We start from the raw sequence: 5,639 nt of genomic DNA on the forward strand, positions 1-5,639 counted from the left end.
AATACATGTATAGCCTCATCCTTGAGGTGTTCTATCGGAAGTTTTAGTTGCCAATCACTTTAGAATACTGAACGAAACTTGACTAGCTTGTTCTTTGGTTGGTTGGGATAGAAGGTGGAGGTTACATTAAGAAAAACAACCATCGAATTTAACTGGGTGCATCAAAAAGGGCTACCTCTTGCAAAGTGTCATGTAATTTTTTTTTCTTTTGTTATGTATCAAAAGTGTTCCAAGTGTTAAAAAAAAAAAAAAAAAAAAAAAAAAAAAAAACGATGTATATATTCAGAAAAAAAAAAAAAAAAAAAAAATATCAAGTATTTATCAATTCCATCCTCTCTTGTTCCAAAAATAAAAGAGAGTAGTCAATGTAACTTTTGTGTTTTTTTTGTAATAAGCAAGGAAGGGTGCATGCCATTGATGTACAACGCGAGTAATTGTGAAATACCTCCTACTCATTCACAATTCTCGTAAAGTCCGGACAGCTAGCTAGATTTCGACCTTGGTTCTTAGCCTGAGAAACTATCTCTTGGTGATTAGTAGTCATAACATCCGATCTTTCTTTACACATGTGTAGATACACTTTACACTCTTATCACATGTCTTTATTTGTTATCAGTGCTAGGATTGTGCCTTTGATAGCTAGATTGACATCTCCATTTTGCTGTGAGCTTAAACTGACTTGCACATGTCACATTTGATGGAATCTGAGCTTATATTTTGACCTAGAACTTTGTAGGTACGTTCTAAGCAAACCTTCACGAGACTTCACTCGTCCACTAGGGACACTTAGTGGTTTAAAAGGCTTAGTGCATACGCTAAATGCATTCGAGAGACCAGCGACAGTGGTATAGGTAGGATTTCCTTAGTTTTGTTTTACTTGAGGACAAGTAAAATTCAGCTTTGGGGGTATTTGATGAGTGCTAAAAAGTGCATATTTCTATATATTTTTCTTGGCATTTAACTCATCTTTTGTGCATTAATTCTACATTTTATCCCATATTCTGTATTTTCATTGTTTTCAAGAATAAATATTTTTATTAATTAATTTTGTATTTTTAGGTACTAAATAAAGCTTTGATGAATTGTTGAGCAAAAAGAGCAAAGAAACGGTCAAGACTCCCGCAGGAAGGCAGCGAAGAATGATGTTTTCAAGAGCCGGATAAACTAGAAGTGGGCTTGAAGAGGAAGAATTATTCTTAAAGAAGATATGGGATTGGCATACCCAAGGCCCAAAACCCTCACCCAAATCCAATTCCTATATCCATACCCGTTTCCCTTTCTAGCCGTCAGATTGGATCATCTCAGCATCCTACGGTCGCTTCATCGTCGTGCATCGAAGTCTGAAGCTCTTGTCAAACACTACAGCACCTAACTCCATCTTGCGCCGTCAGTTTCGTTGTATCGGGCATCCAACGGTCGCTTACCGCTTCCTTCCATCTCGCCGTTAGATCGATCCATCACCTCCACATCCAACGTCTCATCCTCGCTGTACATCCAACTTGTTGTCCCCGATCAACACCCGAGCACCTAACACCTATACCCGTCAGCCAAACAGACCTTACCCAATTTTCCATCGACCACCTTCTACTCCATCTTCTCCCACATCCCTCTGCAACTCCATGTCCAGCGCCACCAACTCCACTGCCCCGCTCAACCACCACCTCAACCACCACCATCTCCTCTCAAATCAACCAAACACCATAACCCATCTCCACTACCATCATTACAACCTATCTAGCCACCTAATTTCCCATTTTTATACACGTTTTTCTCAAAACCCTAACGTGTGAAAAATTGGTAAATTAGGTGAGTTATGAGAGCAATTGGAGGCGTGGGAAGCATTAGGAGAAGAATTGGAAGCATAGGTGAGAGTTATCATTCGTTTTCAGAGATTAGGTAAACCTAATTTCACTTTATTCGAAACCCTAGTTTTATGAATTGGGGATTTTTGGGGGTCGAGCTAGACACAAATTGGAGGTATGGGAAGCAAGAGAAGATGACAAGGAAGATTGGGTCGAAGCTATTGAGTGCTATCAGTGATTAGGTAAAAGCTAATTTCATTTTGCTATGCAAACCCTAATTTCATTGAATTTGGAATTTTTGGGGTTTTTGATTGTTGTATAAATAGGGATGATGGGTGTGTGTTAGAAATCATGCCTGGACTAGCCAGAGCACCACCAAGAGGCCTGGAATAGCCAGGACCTCAACTGTTAATTTTGTTTTCAATATCAGTTCATTTTAAATTTCAGTTGTTCAATTCATCATGTTCTAGTTTAATTGCTAAGGGGGAGATGAAATCATGATGCTTCTGCTAATTCAACCCAAGCTAGATATTGTGCTTGTTGTGCTGAAATGTTTAGGATAGTCTTAATCAAAGAACATCCTTTAGGTTGTTAAAACACCTAAGTGGCTTCTCTGCGGGTAGTTGCAGTGTGAGAGCCCCAACTATCACAAGGTTTAGAATTATTTTAGTGCCTTTAGCCTCCTTTCTAACCCAACCCTTTGATGAGCAGCAGGCATAGAACCTCCACTGCCATCTAGTTAGTCAGAAAGCCTAGAAGCTGACTGATAACTAACAAGGGACAAGAGCAGTATTGAACTGAGATTGCCTTAGCATAGGTAAAATGGTGGATTTGAAGCCTTAGTACCCTGCCACTGTTACCTTTACTTTCTGTCACTATTTCAGTCACATACCAAAACAGCTCAGTTGTGTTTCAACACAACACAAAATTCATTCCCACTGTCACTAGAAAAGTAGAAACAACATTTGCACCCTCCAAGTCCCTGAGTACTTTCCCTTTCTTCCCATCACTAGCTACATTCGACCCTGTATACTTGCAGGTGTACTTGTAGGCTTTCTTAAAAACCTACCAGGCGTGCAACACGCCCATTATGAGAAAGTTTCAAGAAAGGCGGACAGTTGATAAAAGTAGAGGAGTAGTGGATGTAAAACCGACCAGTCTTCCCTTTACAATAGGGAAATGGTTCTTACCACTTTTACACGATCTCCACCTCTTCACCACTCAAATACTTCCACTTTCTATGAGATCAGGGTGTTCGACTATGACTTGATATAAATAGATTTTCGATCTATTCAATCAGGGATTTATGCAAGTATCCAGAGAATACAAAGAACACTCAACTTATATTTTACAAGCAAGTTCCATATTCTGATACAAGTCATAAAACAACTACACTTTATAGAGCATGTCTCTCTGATCTCAACACCTTCTCTGCTTCCCTCCCTAAGATCAACCCTTCTCATTCATTTTTTGACCGAAGCAAGACTGGAACGGTCGTTATTTGGTTTAGGCCAGAATTGTACATATTGATCTCTCGAATCTAAAATACTCTTGTGTAGTACATTTGTTTAGGGTCTAGACTCGTTTCTCATCAAACTACCCACTTTTAGCCTTTTCTATAGAATCAGTTTTTACCCTACTACAAATTGGCGACCACAGTGGGAGATTAATCTCTCGGTTTCAAAATTAATTCCCAAATCTTTTCAATTTCCCAATTTCATAAAGTGGTCTGTCTTAGGTTAGGTTAGCTACCAACCCTAATCTCAAAATCAACAACGGTGGTACTCCTGATGCCGCTGCTACTTTCTCCAACATTGGTACTTCAGGTATCAATTCTTCTATCAACAATGATGCCAATACCAACAATGTAGGTGATACCCCTTTCAGCACTGAGGCCAACACTAGAACCTGATGCTATCAATTCACCTCCCTCTGGACACGATGATGAAGAAGCCAGAAACAATCCCTACCATAGCCGATCTGATGCAAAAGATCCTTTTTAAGAATCAATGAGGTATAGTCACCGTAGTTACTCAATTTTTGCAATCCTCTGACCGAGCAATGCCCAAAACAGCAAGCCAAAATGCTTCAATAATCAACTTATTATCCCGGAACCTTCAAAGCTCTTATTCTGCATATCGTTGATCATTTTTCATCAAAGGATAACCAAGAAATACAACCTTCGACCTTCTGTAAGCAGTTTCACTGAAAGAACAAAAGGAAAGCCATCGTCTCAGAGATGCAATACCATGCGCGTCCAAACCCGCCAGCTTCAATTCCATTACCACAAGCGCGACTGCCGCAATGAGAAAACCACGTCTAAGCTACACCATACTTGGCTTGACGACAACAACGTCAACAAGAGAGACGCTTTCAAAATTTCCTCTCTCATGGAAGACGTAGTTGAATTGCTAGAGGAGATTTCACATGGGGACTTAAGGGGTGCACATGGACTCTCTCTATGTCTGTAGCTTCATCATATTTTCACAACATGTCAATTAATTCGTTCGCATATAAGAACTTCCCTACTTCTCAAAGGCACGATGCAAAGTTATCCTCATCTCTTTTAACTGTGTTATGTCAAGAGGAAAATGATTTTTCCAAATGGAAATAGAATACAACTTGAACCTGCTCAGATGGTAAAAGCAACAAAACATGTGATTGGGGACTTATCACCACTACTTGTCTCAAAGATACTGAATTTAGTAAGGCGCTAGTCGATCCACATTGTTGTCACTATGATTTTGTCAAGACTTTATTCAACTGAGAAATTCATTCATCATGTCTACAACCATGCAACCTCTGCTTCCAAAGACATGTTTTGCAGAAGTTGAGGTTCTAAGTAACACTAACAATAAGGAAGCTACAACTATCTCCAACCTCGATGCTTATCATGATGCGAGCCTCGAGACTTATTTTGAAAGAGCTACTCTCACCACTTTATGAAAAGAAAGAGGACTCATGTTGCACGTCAACAAGTTGCACCAGACTTCAACTCTTATATCTTCTCCTAAAGGATTCATTGGCAGCCACCAAAATGAGAACATCAACCTTTTAGATAATGTAAATCTTTTTAGAGATGCAATACACCTATCGACCTTCGCCAAAAACGATAAGGAGGATACCTTCCTCTATTTTGTTCTTAAGGTGTCAAACCTGGTGGAATTTGTTGTGTCTTCGGTTGATTGTTTTACAACCAAATTTTTATGTTGTCACTTATGATTTTATAATTGGTGCCTTCGGAAGATTTGCTACGATTGATGAGTTTGGTCTTTCAAGACCCGAACTACCAAATTATCTTGTTCTCAACTGTGTTTCAGAGACTGATGGATACAATATAAGTGGTTTTAGCCAATTTAATACATGCGGCAAAAAGTTCAATGACATTTTTAATACGATAATCTTTGCACTGCCTGCTGCTACATTATTTATTGGGATATTAGGAAATAACACAATTGAAACAAGACGTTACGTCGAAAATCAAAGACTTGGTTGGTGGATTTTGTTCCAAATCAGAAATGTAGATACTGAACTCAACGGGCTACTTCAACTCTTGCATCAGCCGAAGGATGAATCATTTGAATGCACATTCAAAAGTGTAATTCAGAATTTAAAAGATACACATGTTGTACTAGTGGTGGTCGTTGCTGGCGTGCTTTACACTACCACCACTAATGACGTGAATTTTGTGTTTGATTGAAGGGAATTTAAAAACATAACTCATAATGCTTTGAGCAACATTTCTTGGCTACTTCGGTTTATTATCTCTAGAGTTATGACTTTTGTGTTTGATCGTGGTCAGTCGTTGAACATGGAATCTACACGTTCTATGAAGGA

Source organism: Papaver somniferum, unplaced genomic scaffold (genome assembly GCF_003573695.1).
Source record: "Papaver somniferum cultivar HN1 unplaced genomic scaffold, ASM357369v1 unplaced-scaffold_128, whole genome shotgun sequence".
Lineage (NCBI taxonomy): Eukaryota > Viridiplantae > Streptophyta > Magnoliopsida > Ranunculales > Papaveraceae > Papaver > Papaver somniferum.